The 17780-nt window shown below is 38.4% G+C and overlaps 1 protein-coding gene across 2 annotated transcripts in view; it reads right to left on the bottom strand.

Annotated features, from left to right (window-relative positions):
- Positions 1–16583, bottom strand: part of tbkbp1 (TBK1 binding protein 1) — a 47572-nt gene extending 30989 nt beyond the window's left edge. Inside the window, exons 1-2 of one of the 2 annotated variants that reach the window (XM_039664901.2) lie at positions 16334–16583; positions 816–912 (exon numbers count right to left, since the gene is read on the bottom strand). The gene's annotated coding sequence lies outside the window, so the exon portion shown is untranslated. The remainder of the gene's footprint in view (positions 1–815; positions 913–16333) is intronic. The other variant, XM_039664900.2, reaches the window with a different exon arrangement.
- Between the last annotated feature and the right edge of the window lie 1197 nt (positions 16584–17780).

The raw sequence follows: 17780 nt of genomic DNA, 5'->3' as shown, positions 1-17780 counted from the left end.
CATCTTACTCCATCTCACCTATTGTCTTTCTTTCCCCTGCACCTAATTTTGTGAACACTTACACTCTCTGCACACTATTAAAAATTCCACAGCTCGCCTCCCTCCTTCATTAGAGCAATTACCACAGGAAGTCATTTGTTACCTGGGGCCTAGATGGCACTGGCACAGACATGGACACACACTTTCTCTCTCACACACACATTTTTTTCAGGAACTCGTTTGCGGCTCATAATTATTAAATGATTTAATTATTAAATGAATTAAAAAATAAAAAAAGAGTTGGAATCCGAGACATGACAATTAATGAATACCCGTATTTATATGTAAGCACATCGTTTTTAGCCTTAAGATGTGCACATTTCCTCAATTAATGTGTCATTTTTGCAAAAAACACCATTTCACATTTAACATGCTCATTGTAAAGTCACTCAAATCATTATGAGATTGAAATGAAAATCATTTGCGTTAATAATGTGGTAGGCAATAGGCATCACATTTTCTTAAATGATGCTAATGTTCAAACTGGTATCAGCACATACACCCTCTGAATTATTTAATAATCTGTCAAACCAACCATCCAAAATTTAGGAATGCCAGCATTCAACTCTCTTCTGTAGACAGTGCTATTGCATAATTTCTTTCAGTCACACTTGCTCATGAAATTGGCTGTCATCCTAAACATTTACCACAAGCCGCATGCAATTACAAACAGCAGGACACAGTCGTATCGGACTCAAGCCCATTTTGTCACGGGGAATCTGGCTGCTATAATGCCCTATCATGGTGCAGACACAAACAGACACACACACACACACCTGTTATTTCAATGGGGTGTTTATGTGTGTTTCTGGCATGCTTTGTGGCCCCTCAATTGGCCGACGATTAGCAGGGCTGCAGGAGAAGTGTGACTGCCTGTGATACAAAATGAAGAAAAAAAAAAATGACCACAGTGGTTCTACAGGTGTTCACACAAACAAACACACACACAAGTCAAGTCACCATTTATATAGCGGTTTTAACAATATAGATGGTTTCAAAACAGCTTTGCAGTGATCATAGGAAATTACATTAACAGAGATTGTTTTGGCTTTACAGCAGCTCTTGAATAACGCTATTGTCCAGCTAAAGTTAGTTTTAAGGCACACACATATGCAAAAATATGCCTACATACACATCTATGCATCCTACAATTTATTGGGAGAAACAGCCATAACACAAGTGTGACAAAATGTAACTGGATACAAGAGATTGGATGACAATAAAAGAGCAAAACCACATATTCTAAAACCCAAAAGCACAATATACTGTATGTGCCAAAAAGACATCCTTCATCCTTTGGCACATCCAACAATTAAAATCACAGACTGGCCAGCCAGAAGATAACATTTAGCCACATTATATATATATATATATATATATATATATGAAGAGTTCAGATGCAAAAGCCTCTAAATGCCATTTGAAATTTTCTTCTTTAATGATGATTTTTATCAAACTTGTATATTTAAGTTCAGTAATTTCACTTAAATAACAATTAATAGGTAATTATCATTGCCATTTAAGTGAAATTACTGAACTTAAATATACAAGTTTGATAAAAATCATCATTAAAGAAGAAAATTTCAAATGGCATTTAGAGGCTTTTGCATCTGAACTCTTCATATATATATATATATATATATATATATATATATATATATATATATGTAAAATTATTTGTATTTGTACAAAAAAATATTTGTTTTCCTTTTATTTGTGTCAAAAGGAAATATATTTATATTTCTTGCAAAGAAATTACAATTAAATGTAATTTGCATTTATTACTAAATTTGCATTTACTACTAAATTATAATTTATATTATTATCATCATTATTAAATTATTATTAAAACATTCATATGCATATATATATAACTCATCTATCTGAGCCAGTTAGATAGTGTTACCTTGGTAACATTTAAATTAGCAGGAGTCTGCAATCTTCAACGTTCAATATTTCACAGTAAAACAAAGTGAGTATATGTATGTATAAAAACATTTTTTTAATGCAATTTTTGAATATGTGCTGAAGACATCTTACTATAATGTAAATGCTTGATAAACTCTTTCTAGAGTAAAAATGTGCATTACGGTGATAATGGTGTTTTGTGTTTGTTGAGCCCTTAGTAGTTAAATTTGTAACATTCTGATATGGTATCCCATATGGTATCTAATATTTTTGTTTTTCTCTCAGTTTTAAGTGATTTAGTGGCTTTAAAAAAGGCTAACCTGAAAGCAAAACTTTTTTTTTACAGTCAAATTTCTCTGACTTACAGTAAGTCATTTTTACTGAATCTAAGTTAGAAACAGACTCCCTGTGTGTAACTCACATTGGGCATCTGTATTGACCATATTGATAGCAAAACGCCTCCTTTGGAGTGAAGATTGGGCAGGCAGAAGTTGGCACGAGTAGCAACATAACTGAGTGGGTGTTGCAGAGGGACTGTGGTTGAGCCTCGTGGGCAAATCAGAGCAAGTACACGTGTATTTTTACCATGGAGTGGGAGTAAGGGAGTTATCAATTCCACCACCGTCACAACTACAATCTATGAGCTAATGTGCTCTTTTTGTTGTTCATAGCCATGCTAGTATGTGGCGTTCTCATGTAGAAGCATGTAATGCACCAAAGAGGTTTGTGCGAGTGAATGTGACATCTTACACTGAAACATTATGTTACGTAGCATGCTTGTAAACAATGTAATGCAAAGAGGCCATTTGATAGGGTTTTAGCTGACAAACGAATGCATGCGTGATGTGTTCAGGGCAGAGCGATGGGAAGGTGAGCACAGTAAAAGCAAAGCACAGCAGGTGTGGGTGCTGCATCCGTAGGTGGAACTGGAGATGGATGAGAGGGGAGAAAGAAAAAAGATTAAGCTAAATTTCACAGCTCACTATACTGCACCTCTCCTTTCTCTCTTTCTAACTATCCTGCGCCTCATCATCCTATTTCTGGGTCTTCACTCATGCAATGTCTATGCATTCACTAACGTCTTCACCTTCCTACCTCCAGGTTTTCTTTTCGAGCTTATCTCCGCTGAAAAGTCCCACATAAAACAACATGAATTCCATGTTGGTCCAGACTGTTTTATGCTAGTCAGAGCTGGTTTAGTGTTGGTCTAGCTGGTGGACAAAGATAGTCGAGCTTTTTCAGTTGTGGCCCCAAGGTTGTGGAATGATCTGCCTCTGCACGTCAGATTAGCCCCTAGCCTACACACTTTTAAATCACGACTTAAGACACACTTTTATTCATTGGCATTTACTCCTGCTTGAGAGTTGTACCTTGTATAGTTTTATAGTTTATTGATTGTTTGAATTGCTTGCTTGTTGTTGTTGTTTATCTGTTAATGTACAGCACTTTGGTCAACCTTGGTTGTGTTTAAATGTGCTTTATAAATAAAGTTGGTATGGTATGGTATGGTATATAGTCAAAACTGTATTTTTCAGCAGGGTTTTAACTGTTAGCCTCTATCTTCCTGTCCACTTTTGGCATGTAACAAACACACCTCTCCCCTAGTATTAAAAGTTCAGCAAGACCTACTAAGAAGAAATTTTACATAAGCCACTAATGATGCACTAAGTATTTTGTTCCTCATTAAAAAGTTTTCCTCCTAAAGCCAAGAATAGTGTTTTTGAAATATTACATATGCTCACAAGATGAATCTATCTATCCATCCATCTATTTATGGCTCTTTTTTTCTCCCCAAAAAAATAATCAAAGCTGTCACGCAAAAATTTGAACTTTGTTTTTGCTTTCCTAGTTAAAAATGAGTCATTATGAGAATTCATTTCATTATAAATTATAATTCATGATAGATAGATAGATAGATAGATAGATAGATAGATAGATAGATAGATAGATAGATAGATGATAGATGATAGATAGATGATAGATAGATAGATCCTTCCATCCATCTAGACAGTACAACACTGCAAGAAATGAAGATGGTGGACAGAGGAAAGTTAAGTGAAGAATGCATGTAACTTATGGGTACATTATTCAAAATGAATGTAATATATTCAGTACTGGCACAAATAAAATGAGCTCCCCCCTCTCCGCACCTGACTCTGTGATGATGCAAAATCAATAATAGAAGTCAGCACCCTGAGCGCTGTTCACTTGGTGTTCTAGTTCATTGTTCCGTCACATAGCAACTTCAGCAAAGAGGAGGGGCGCACGGAGGAATGAATTATTGGAAAACATTGGCTTGCACTTGCAGAATGCACTTCCTTCATATGTGTGTGTGTCAGTTAGTTTTTCCGCTCTATGTATTGATGTATTACTGCATTACCAAAATGAAAGCCCTGAAGTGTCCTTGGCAAGGACATTTAACACTTCCAGTGAATGTCTAAAACACATTCACTCTGTAAATCAGGTTTCAGGGAGTATAGAGACATGAAAAGGTGGATGAAATGAGGAAAGAAATAAACAATTGGCTCTGATTAAACTGGGTGTTACAAAAAGAATGTTGTGGTCTCACACCCACACCAGTGAACCCAGCAGAGATGAACACATTGCAATGAATGCCTCCCGAGACAATCAGAGGCAGGCAGGCGGGCTCTGACGTCACACGCACGCATGTGGAGAGAAGAGGTGATCAGCATCTGCTCTGGCATTAGTTTTTCTCAGAGAAAAGGGAGGCATGTGAAGGAGGGGGCCTGGGAATGGCTGATCGTGCAACACTCCAACAGAAAAGAGAAGTAGAGAGGATGAATAAACTCATGCAGTGATTGGAGAAGTGTGAGTGGCAGCATCATGATGTTAGATTCCCACGCACAGAAAACGCAAACAAAAAAATTAATAAATGCGTGAAAGCCATTTCACAATACACGTATGTGTGCATGCAAACAAACAAACACCCACACCTTCATAAACACGTGTGTATGTATGTATATATATATATATATATATCTGAGGAAAATGGCAGAATAGCACATTGGCGATTCAAGCTGTTCTGAAATGTGTGTTATGCAATGCAATTTTTCACTTAATATATAAACTGACTGAGACCCATACATATTCAGACTGCCTTGTACCTATCAATATGGATTGGAATATGCATGGAAATGATATGCAGATGACAGTATATGCAAAAAATCAAAGGCAGCGATATTAGTTGTTCTTACTGGCTGGTATTAATCCAAATCCTGGTCCAGTGGGAATTGTTCCAATACCTTTGGATTTTTCAAATAGATCAGGGCTTTTGATATTTTGGTTATCTCAATTTCAGACCACGACATTGCATTAGAAGGATATACTGTGTTTAGAGCTGATCGTAAAAGTAAGGGGGTGAGGTTGCAATGTAAGAAATCAAATTTTCATGCAACTGTTCTTAAATCTGTCTCTCTCAAACGGTTTGAGCTTTTGGCTATTGATCTGGAATATGGAAAATATTGTAATTTATGTATAGTTGGTTGCTATAGACCATCTACAGCTATCAGTGATGCTGCTTGACAAAAGGAAAATCATTGGAAAAGGTTGTGTAAGAGCAGCCCAAGACAACTTCCTTGAGGCACCCCATGTTCCACAACCCTTAACTTTGAAAAACTACCATTAAAATAAACTAGTCATCTTTTATCTGACAAATAACTTCTCATCCATTTGTGAAAAGCCATGATATTCCATTTTTTTAACAGTAAGTCGTGCTGCAGTGAAATCAAGCATTACAATGCCTATTATTTTCCTCTCCTCCATATCCTCGAACCAGTCATCAACCATCTGAGTCAGGGCAGTGGCTGTTGAGTGTTTTCCTCTATATGCATGCTGAAAAGTTGTAATCAAATCATTATTCATAAAATAAGACTGAATCTGTTCATAAACTATTATTTCCATTATTTTACCAAGAATTGGTAATCAACTTTTTGCTCTACTATTTGACCCAGAGAAAGGCATTTTCTTATTTTTAGGTAATTATATGAGCAATAATAGGAGCAATGATTACAACTATTGGTTTAAGCATCTTATGTTCAATGTAGTCAACACCAGGTGGTTTGTTTTTACAATTCATTAGAAGTAATTACACCTTAAAACCACTAACACTCTTGAATTTAAAGCTACATTACCTTCCATCATCTTATTTATTAGTGTATTTGATACATCTGTCTTGTATAGCTGTGTAGTATCTTAAGTTTATTTATTTATGAAATAATCATTAAGATAATTCACTTGGTCTAGTAAAAAAAAAAAAAAAAAAAAAATCCCCTTCATGTTCCAAATAAGCTCGAGTTGATTTATTATTTCCTCAGTGTATTCCATAATTGTTTACTATCATCATATTTTATTTAGTAGGCTATTTAAGGCTATTAAAAAGTGTTATTTATGTTGAATTATGTTTTTTAAGACTGTGACATCATATTTGTGACGTGTGCTTAAAAAGAATTTGTCTGCTCTCCTCCTGAGCACAAGTCTCAGTGTTTCGTAAGGTAGGCAGGTTTTCTCTGGTCATTTATACTTCCTGTCCCTGTGCAGGGTCTTTTATTGTATATTCCAGGGTAGACAGCTCAATAACCATTTTATTTAAAGGCTTAATTTATGTCCCATAGACCTTTTACAACTATTGCATCATTATTGCAAGCAGTATCAATAGTCAGAAATGTGATGTGCAGTCACATGTCCAGGTGTATGCTGTTTAAATGAGTGTTCTCACCGATACACTTGTACTTCATGGAGTTTTTACATGTTTTTTAGACTTGATATTGTTTCTAAATGTGCTAAACTAACTGCTAATTGTACATATGATGATTAAAAGTAATAACGACTCATTAGTATGTTACTACTTGGTAGCTCAGCTGGTACAGCATTGCACTTGTGTGAGTCCCGTGAAACATAAGTCATGATAAAAGAGCTCAAAGACTTGCAATTCAAGCTAAAATGGCATGGTTGCCTCAAGAAATGTGTTTTAATCTCATGTTTGGCTGGGTGTAGGGTAGAGTTTAGTGTAGGTAATACATTATTTTACACAATAAAGTGGTAACCTTTCAGGGGAACACATAGGTACTGTACGTATTTCCAGTGTGCCTGGGTTGCCAATAAGTCTGCTAGTTTATTAGTGACAATTTTATGAGCTGGTGGTTGCAATAGCCTTCATTCCCCTGACAGCATCTCTGTCAACAATGTGCACTGCCAGAGGGTCAGTGAGAAAGACTGAGGAAACGCTGTGGAAAAGTGGACTGTTATTTTTAGGGCCACCTAGGGGAATTTTAGCAGTCCGGCACCGAGAGCAAGTAAGTGGGTAACCTGGTTTTCCTTGAGAGAGAAACACAATGATAATATTTCCAGAGCGATGTCTGGCAAACACGAGTTGCCACTGTCATCCTGCGTTTCTCTTACTCGCACTTTCATCTCATTTCCCTTCTGCAGCTTTTTTTTCTCCACTCTTATCTTGTTACTTCCTCCCTAGATTCATTTTTCACCCTAATGTGCGTTTCATAAACACACCCTCCCCCTCTCTCCTTCCCCCACCTGCTCTTCTCGCCCCTTCTCGTTTATAGATATACATAGATGTATTGCATTACGCCTCCATGGTAAGGCCTTGTGCTTTGTGTGGGCTACTGAAGCCATCACTTCACACAGCAATATCACTTTCACACAGAAACCCTTTAGTCAGGCGTTCTTTACTGATAATTGGAAAATCAAAAGCTTGGGTTTGCATGTACGACATCACAACCACAACATGGCATTATTGAGGGCAACAATGCTAAGCAACTCAGTAACACGTAGCAACTGATTCCAGGGAGACTGTCGAACCGTAAAAGCATTGGGTAGAAACGTGTCTGAATGCATTTTAAAGGTCATGCAAGCAACAACACAATCCATACCTCCTGCAATGCAGTACAAAAGCACACATAAAGGCCTGGGATGGGTCAAGATGGCAGACTAGTCAAAATTAATCTCTTTTTAAACACAATTTTAAAGTTAAAGCAAACATAAGAACTACTCAATTAATAATATGAAATAACTCATTTTAAATAATATTATATTTAAAAGAGACAAATTAAATGGTATGAATTTAGAGATGTATCTGCTCATTAAATGCTTTAGAATTCTATGCATTAGCATGCTAACAACCGTTTTGACTGTCAGCATGATAAAACTCTCTCAGAAGTTGTGCTTCTAGATTTAAAAATCAAAACTGGTTACTCGTGTAACCTCAGTTCCTAACACAGTCTCATCCCAAAAAGTCATATAACTGACGTCTTGGGACGTCTTTTGACCATACGTCAATATTCGCCTTTTTAGGGCCCCCTTAAACGTCGGTAGATGGCGATCCCGAGCCCTCATACAACTGACGCTTTACCTTTAACGTCAGTTAGGTGACGGGTTAGGTTTAGGGTTAGGTTTAGGTCTGGGGTAGAGTTAGGATCCCATAACCTCATCTACTGACGTTTAAGGGGGCCCTAAAAAGGCGAATATTGACGTATGGTCAAAAGACGTCCCAAAACGTCAGTTATATGATGTCTTGGCATGAGACCGGGTTGCAGTTCCCTGCGGTAGGGAACAAAGTATTGCGTAGCTATACGCAGTGGGAAACTCATTTTTCCTGATTTACTGATTTACTAAAACCTTAAAGTAAAACCCATTTGCAACAACTGCACATCCAATGGCGTGGGCACCTCTGACTTTCCCGTCAAGGGGCGTGGTCCTTGAATTTGCCATTTTAGCAGATTTATACAACTGAAGCGACAACTAGCCAGTTAAATGCAGTGCGGCCGGCTCCGCAATAATTCATTCCCTAACTCAGGGAACAGAAAATACGTGAGTAACCAAGTAGTTCCCTTTAGTATGTAGTAATCTAGTATGGGTCTGAGACCGCCGTCTTTTTTCAGAACCAGAAAATAACGGCTGTAAAAACCCCCTTGTTTAACTTTGGGGGTCTGCAAGCAAATTTGAACTCGACACCCTGGGAATAGCTTGCCAGGCTAGAACCCGAGTGACTACGGACCGACACACTGATTGGGACAGGCCACCAAACATAGGGGGACCTGACACCCTTATAATGTGATTTGTGCATACATTGACTGTTTGACTGACCGAACAGGCATTTACATGTGGGGGAGTCAGTGTTACAACACAGGGTAGAGCCGCCTAATGAAGGGGGACCGTGAACCCATGTGATGTGCTTGTGAAACATGCTCTTTTCGTGTTTTATTCGCGACGCCATCACTGCTGTGGGCCTGTGTGAATAAAAAAAATCCCCAGCCGTCTGAACTGAACAGGGGGCTGTGGGAAGTTTTGCTGGTCTTTTCGAGGGTGGTCCGGCAAGCGCGGGACTCGAGCCTTCTCTTTTCATGCCCATAATTTCTTGAGCACGATGCTGGGTCGCGGGCCTTGGCATAGGGAAAGTTTCGCCGCTCTTGTCTGGCATGGGCAACAGTCGTAGGGTGAGGCTGGGAGGCCTGTTTCGCCAGCTTTGCTGACTGGGGCATAGATGGAGCTACAGCACTTGTTTCGCATGGCCTGGGACACTTTCTGTGCCTCTGTGTACCTCTCTGAAAACCCCTTAACCGCCGAGCCGAAGAGACCGGTGCAGGAACCCGGGGCATCGAGGAACCTCGTTCTGTCCGTGTATTTAATGTCAGTGAGAGTTTCCAAAGGTGGCATTCAAGCATGACCAAGCAAGCCATGTTCTTACCGGTCGCCTGCACTGTGGCCTTGGTAACCCGGAAGACCTCTGGGTCCGGGCCAGCCTCATCCATGGACCGGAGAAGTTTGGCCTGGTAAACCTACAAGCTGGCCATCGTGTGCAGGGCCGATGCAGCCTGACCGGAGGCGGAATACACCAGAGAGGGCTGATGTGTTATGGCATGGTTTGTTGGGGTACACAGCTCTGGTTCGCCAGCTAGCAGCCGAGTTTGGGCACAGATGAGCAGCCACAGCCTCTTCAAGGGGCGGCTACGACTCATAGCCCTTCTCCGTGGCACCATCCACCGAGGAGAGTGTTGCAGAGACTGCAGAACCTCGTTTAGAATAAGGAGTGCGCCAGGCCTTGGTTAGCTGTGGGGGGTGTTGGTGGGGTGGGGCGCTGCTCTCCTTTAAACAGGACCGGAGATGATCGACCAGGAGAGAGTGAAACACGCGGGGACTCGGCTGGCCTGCGATCACAAACTTCAATGCTCTCAGGATGCTGTTGGCTGCGGCGCTTCTTCTTTCTTGACTGAAGTAGGCCCGAGAGAGAGTTAGCCGAGTCCGCAGCACGGAGATGGGCATGTTTTCGCAGGCCTCACATCCGCCGGCAGAGAGTGCCAGACATGAGATGCAGCTCGCTTGGAGATCAGCCTTGTGCTGCGAGGTTTCAACGAAAATATCATGAATTCAACCAAATATTCAGCAGCACAACTGTTTTTGCACGACATTAATAATAATAATATGACTTAAAGTGACAGCCATTTGAATGACCTAATCGTCAAGAAACCCCAGGTAATGAACAGTATTTTTTTTTTTATCTGTGGTGTTTATGTCATTTATAAATGACAATGCCAAGCCAGATTCAAATGAGGAAGCAAACAGAAAAACATCAGTTCCTATGGCTTGCTTATGGCCAGCTATTCCCAGAGAGAGACTGTACTGCATAGAGGAGTGTGAAGGTCATCACCTCTGATTCCAGTTATGTAAGATAAACGGAAATGCACTGTGGGGATATTGAGGGAAAATGACAGAGCGCAACAAGCAAGGACTATCAGAGAAAGACAAAATGGGTAGGTAGGTAGGTAACAAAACAAGGAGAATGAAATGGAAAGAGAGGGGGAGTTGATTTCTGCAAGAGCGTCAGCATTTTGAAAGGGAGAATACAAAGGTCACCTGTCTGTCCACCCAACCACATTCAGATGTCATTCTAAAGTACTGTGAATATCCTTTCACGGTTCCTATGTGATAAATTACTACCTACAATGCAAAGGCATGGAGGGGGAACATTTGGTTGGGCTTCAATCAGATGACCATAACCTTGCTATTGACCCGCATTCAGAGTGTGTGGACAAAGCATTATCGTGACACGGTGATGAATGTAAACCGCAGGAACGGGATAAGGATGAGGGCAGAATGGAGATGTCATCTTTGAAAAATCGCTCCATGTGCTTGACTCTGATATGTTGAAGTACTCACAAATGAGAAAAAACTGCTTCCTGCCAAGCAGCCGGGCCGTTGACAATCCGGCAATCAATCAATTTCGGCAGAAAGGCTTCAAACTGCAGAAAAAAAAAGAAAAAAAACTGCCTAACTCTTGACTAGAAGGATTTTCATGCAGGCCTGATTGGGCCAGTTGAGATTTTTACTTGGCCAACTAACATTTTCTCTGGCCCAGCAACAAATACGACAAATAGCTATTTGTAGTAACATGTATGAGGTAAAAAAATTAAACATTTATAATTGTTTCGCTTTTCACAGGCCCATAAAGCAACTCCGTGAAATCTATAAATTCATAAACATACTTTTGATGGAAAACAAGTCTTTAACAGGGTTTTTCAAAGGTTTTATTTATAATGCTGACTCCTCGCTCAGAATCCCAATCCAGGTATAATTAGCCAACCCAGGTTTAATTATCCAATTGGCCTCTTCGACACGACAGCCATCCTCAACATCTCGTCTCCAAACCGGCGTGATTACTTCGACTTCCAAACAGATGGAAATGGACAATTCTCTTAATGTTTCGATCCAATTTGTTTTGTAATCACTGTTCCTTCGTTGGCCAGTCCCCGACTGAGCCTGGGTTCTCCCAAGGTTTTTTTTTCTCCATTCAATCACCTGATGGAGTTTTGGTTCCTTGCGACTGTTGCCTTGCTTTTGGCTTGCTTAGTTGGGGACATTTAATATTCAACAATATTACTGATCTGTGTTATATTACTTTCATGTTATCACTGTGAAGCTGCTTTGATACAATCTGTATTGTAAAAAGCGCTATATAAAGAAATGTGACTTGACTTGACAATATAAAAGGTACTTTATAGTAACAGATGCACAACAGCTTACACTAAGGGATGAATGGAATATATCGGTATCATATAAGTCAATATTGAGATTTCTTTTTAAATTTATCGGTATTAGGAGATATTGGAAATGCAGTTGTGCATATTAATTTACAGTTCAATTAAATAAATTACCTTTCATTGAACATTTACTTAAAACTAATATTTAATCACAACTAAATATTTAAAACAACTGAAATCTTTTAACGTACTGCATGTAACAACAATAGCCCAAGTGTGGGGAACGTCTGGCTGCAATAATCCAAATGTGACAACACCTCCCTAGTCTGTTAGGTTAAATTATATATATATATATATATATATTTTTTTTTTTCTTTTTTTTTTTCTAGTCACTTATAAGCAGTTTGTTAGTCTGGCTGTGCAAAAGATTCACACAGTGCTAGACCATCACAGACAAGATAGCAAGAGAAGCCCTGATAACTATAAAAAGCATCTGACTACTTATTGCCAATTCATGCTCTGTACTTAAACTGTGTCTTCAAACAACCAAAGCATGTTTGTGATTCACACGACAGCCAGAAAACTCCTGAAACCTGAAAAGAAGATCAAAGGGAACATTTTACCATCTGTTCTATACTGAGGGACCTCAGGGCAACTTTTTTCCCTCTTTTTAAAAAAAAAAAAAGTGTGAACAAAAGGCAGGAAGAAGGAACTGAATTCTCTGACAGCTTTGTGAGATCTGTCAAACGTCTGAAGGTTGGCCATGGAGAAAAAGATACACATCACCTTGAGCATAACGACTCATTCTATTTTAATCTCGCCGTATTTTGCATCGGCCTGTGTGACCTGCCCAGGCGTTCATGAATATTCCATCCTGATGGAGGGCTCGTTGTGAGTTGCTATGGCCCACAAGCAAAAGTTTGCCAGGCTGCAAGTACCTTACATAAACATAACACTAAATTATGCATGGGAGGTATGAAAGCACTGGAGAAAGTAATGAAATCATACTAGTTTGGCCATGAATCATGATTATCTGTCCACAGGGTGCTGAAGTATTTGTAAGTGTATTACAAGTGAGCATGCTAAAGTGATTATGGGAGAAGTTTAATGTATAATTATGACCATTTTAGACCAATGAGATTTCACTGTGGGTGAGGCTTGCCAATGTGATGTCGCAGATATAGAAACAGAGATTGACAGAATGTAGAGGACTAGAGGACATTCTCAGGGTCAACTGGGACAAAAGCATACATTTAATGGTAGCGGTTATGACACATCATTTAACTTGAAATCAAAACTGACTATGCTTATCTTTTATGGAACATTGCAGTATTTGTTATAAATGGTTTATATGTGCACATCATTAAATTATTATTATTATTTTTTAATTCACGGTGACGTGCCCTCATAAACCTTAATCAAAATAACTTGCCATTCTAGTTGCAATGACATCTCTTCTGTGATGAGGTTTTTATCAGCACAAAGGTTAGACAACCTGTCAATCACACGAGATCTACAAAAAACATTGATCCAATGATTTCCTGATGGGATTGTTCTTGAAGCCATTTCTTAAGGATATATCTCATAACAGGGAGGAAAAGACTATTTCAACTTCCGTTTCATGCAGAATTTAAGCTGTTTTACTACCAAAGGACAGCAAAAGACAATCAAGCCTTGATTGCGACTACTTTTTGGCATTTGGATTTTTTTAAAATGAAAAAATAATGCAAGTTGAAGGCCACAAATTGCTTAGCTTGTATAAAACATGCAGCTAAAAAATGTACCTCTAACTAGCTTTTTGCCGTTATTTAGCGCAGTACTAAATTGTGTCGAATGTTTGTGTGAGCAAGATGAGGTAAAGGACTTCACAGTCAGGTCTGAGAGTCTTTTTAGAGAAGACACGGGTGGCAAGGCTCGTCTATTGCTACTTATAAATGACCCGTATCAGAAATTCAGCCGATTGCTGTTTCTGCTCCAAACTGACATTTATCTCACACTTTCTGACCTGCTCACAGCTGGCCATTTTCTTATAGGTGAATAAAAAAAAGAAAGAAAGAAAACACAAAAGTATAAAAAACAATGTATCTTTTCACAGGTCTGAAAATAGCAATTTCAAAGCAGCATAAGTCCTAATAACATGTCGCAATAATGAGCAGCACGAGAAGTGCTTTGTGACTGGGAATAGCTAAGAGGCTAACATGATTCACCTCCCAACGTCAGACCTTTAAATTAGCTTCTGCAGTCAGTCTCCCACCAGAAAAAAAAAGTGATGCTACTAATTAAGTGCACAATAATCAAGTCCAGTCTCCAAACAGAGAGGAGAAGAAGAGAAAAAAGAAGACAAGGAAATTGCAGCGAAAGAACAACTCCACTGTAATTTCTTGCCAATATTTCCTTTCAAGGAATTCCTAAAGTCGTTCTACTTCGCTTTTCAATACACAGCGCAACTGAGAAAGCATAATGCCTGTCAGCAGTGGAAATCACACTTTTCAAAAACAAAGCTTGTTCAGAAGCTTTGTTTAGTGGCATATTCAATGCTGTGAGTGCAGTTTTGTTTTGTTAAATTGCAAATGAGCTTAGCAGACCTATGCAGCGATCAGAGACAACTTATCAAAAATTCCAGCAGAATAACAATGTATCAGACAGCATCTTTTGACTGTGCAGTCAATCCTCGCTAAAACAATACAGAACTCAAAAGCCACACTTTCCATTTGTTTTTCATAAACTGGCAGTTTCTAGAACTTATAAGTAATTTTTAGATGTTACAAGATTGGATATGTTATATTATTAATATGCCACGCCAACCTAGCACTAAAACAATACAATAATCATGAGGTAATATAAACTTCAAAGGTGATATTAAAAAAAACATTTCAACAATATTTTACCATTTTCTTTGTAAATTAAAGGAATAGTTCACTTAAAAATTCAAAATCTGTCATCATTTTCTCACCTTGCTTGAAATTGTTTCAAACCTGTATGAATTTATTTGCTCTGCTGAACACAAAGTAACATATTTTCAAGAAAACCGGTAATCAAACAGTTGATGCCCCCATTGCCTTCCATAGTATTTGTTTTCATACTATGGAAATCAATTGGGCAGGAACTGTTTGGTTGCCAAAAATTCTTCGAAATACCTTCTTTTTTTTTCTTTTTTTTTTTTCTTTTTTTTTCAACAGAACAAAGAACTCATACAGGTTTAGAGCAGTTGAGGGTGAGTAAATACTGACAGGACTTTTATTTTTTGTGTAATAATAATAATAATAATAAAAATAATTAAATTTTTTTTTTTAATTATAATTAAAAAATAATAATAATTGTACTCCCCTTTCTGTTCTGGATATTTAAAAAATAACGCTCTACCAAATTCTGAGCATGTGATTCCTTTTAATCAAAGGTAAGCAATCACACTTTTTAAAACGGTTCAGCACCTGGAGCTGTCCAGTGCATCGTAACAAATGACCGTCTGCGAACCCACAAAACAGACGACCTGGACATAATTGAAAATATGTATAGTGTCTGATCAGTTTTATAATAGTAGTTTAAGAATTAAAGACTGTCAGCACTGGACAATTCAATGCTTTGAAACAATTATATTAAGTGGGATTATAACGATCACTCGCCACGTCAGCTAACTAATGCGGTTGTGCAGGGACTATTTTGTTTCATCATTACACAACACAGCGAACCTGCTGATGATGCCAAAGATATATTAATTCATGGCTATAGTGTTCTATTTTCAAACATTTTCCGATCGATTTTAATGTATCATATTAACATAAACCTTTCCTCAAATAAATGACAAAAATGTGTGTTGGAATGTAATCTTGAACATCATCCTTCATGCATGAGAGCTCTACAGTAAGAAAAAAGTTATTTATAGTGTTGTACGGGACAAAACACACCATCCAATGTTATTTCTCCCAATGGGTTATTTTTTTTGCGTAAAATTGAATGAGGCCAATCATATTGACCGCGTGAGATAAATCATTAAATATAATTTCAAGGGTCGTTATTTCGCCGTGTTTCATATCCATTCCAGAACAGTTTTTTTGTGTTGCTTTTGACGATCTACTTGCAGCAATGCTGATGTCAAGCCGCAAACGTCTCCCTTTGTTTCAAAAACAGCCCGTTCCCATAGCCTATTTATTTAGACAAACGAAGAGATGCTATATGGAAATATGTTAATGAATATTGAACGTGTAATGCTTCCCTTTTCGCCTTGCGTTGTATTTACACGGACATTTGTAGAGCACTCTGTAAAACATGGCTGTGCGCTGTTTGCCACTGTAAAGCGCGAAATGATGTAACCCGCACTGCAATACTCCGAGCATACAACACATATTACATAAAAAAATAAGGAAAGAGGCACTCACTGTGATTAGATCCGTCCTTTGCTGACATGTCTTCAGTGAAGGGCCAGGAACCCCAGGAGTGTTGGTTAATTGTATGAGCCTGATGCTCTCCGCTGCTGTCGCTGGTTCAGATGCTCTCAGTGAGGAATCAGAGAGAGTTTGAGCGCCACGGATGAAGATTCAATAGACAACATCAGCGACAGAGTCAGGCACTACAGCGATAGACCTAACCCTCATGTCCTGTTTAGATGGGCTTTACTTCCTGGTTGTTTCGGAGAGACTCCTCCTGTGCGAGTAGAAATAATCATATAGTATATTAACCTGTTATTGTCCATTCTCAAACGCTTATATTTTCATCTGACCTAATTAGAAGCCTCAATAGAGATATATATATATATATATATATGGAGCTGCAACCCTTTTAACACAAAGCAGAACATTATTTATTTTGGGATCAGTTTGACCCCAACAAGAACATTAAAATAAATCATATCACATAGGCATCCATTATTGTGATTGATATTAGCAGGACATATTCAGTTCAACAGCATGAATATGTGTTATATTGATCCTATACAAACAATAAACAAGAAATTCAAGTGCCCCTACGTACAGTATATGATATGCTATTGTAAAGGTTCCTCATTTTGTTCTTTGTGGTCTAATTCAATAAGTTTACATGCAAGGTAAAACAACAACAACAACAACTCTAGCATTCCATTTTTCAATGTGGCCCAATTCTGATATTTTTTATTTGTTTTCATATTCATATTTTTTTTTTTATTCTACGTGACTCAGATCTGTTTTTGTCATGACAGTGTGACAAACCACACTTTCGATTCTGATCTGGGACACTTCCAGATGTGTGGTACTACATCCGATACAGCAGGTCTGATGTTTTGCAACGTGACCTCGGTTTGAACGATAATATTAGAATTCATGCGACTTTTCATCACTCTAGAGAGAAACATTCGTCACAATTCTCCGCACATGGAAGTCACATTTTACACAGGCTACCCAAAGTTATTATACATTACATTACATTACATTACATTACATAGCTCTATATAAAAGCAAAACATCATGTTTAAAACTCTACTCTCTTTTTCACATTCTCATCTTAAATTTGAATATTGCCTGCGTATAAATTTGCTTGGTTCTGTAGCAGATCACACAATAAATGATCACACCGCGTCACAGTGTGCTGCATAAAGTCTTTTTATTCTTCTTTTGAGCATGTGGGTCAGTTCAGGACCATGATTTGTTCACACTGGAATCTGATTACCCACATTCAAAACAGCAATGTGCACAGCTAGTCAAATAAATCAGATCTGAATTGAGCATTAAGGCTTGCAGTTTGAACATATCTGCTCTGATTGGTCAGACAGCAAAGTCTGTTATGATTGATCTACCTCTTACAGCGCATGTTGTACAGTTCGGAAACAAAACACCTCTTCCCATATCTGAA

This window comes from Pimephales promelas, chromosome 17, assembly GCF_988280905.1.
Source record: "Pimephales promelas chromosome 17, fPimPro1.hap1.1, whole genome shotgun sequence".
Taxonomy (NCBI): Eukaryota; Metazoa; Chordata; class Actinopteri; order Cypriniformes; family Leuciscidae; genus Pimephales; species Pimephales promelas.
The sequence above is the reverse complement of the archived record's forward strand: the minus strand, read 5'-3'. Positions and strand labels throughout refer to the sequence as shown.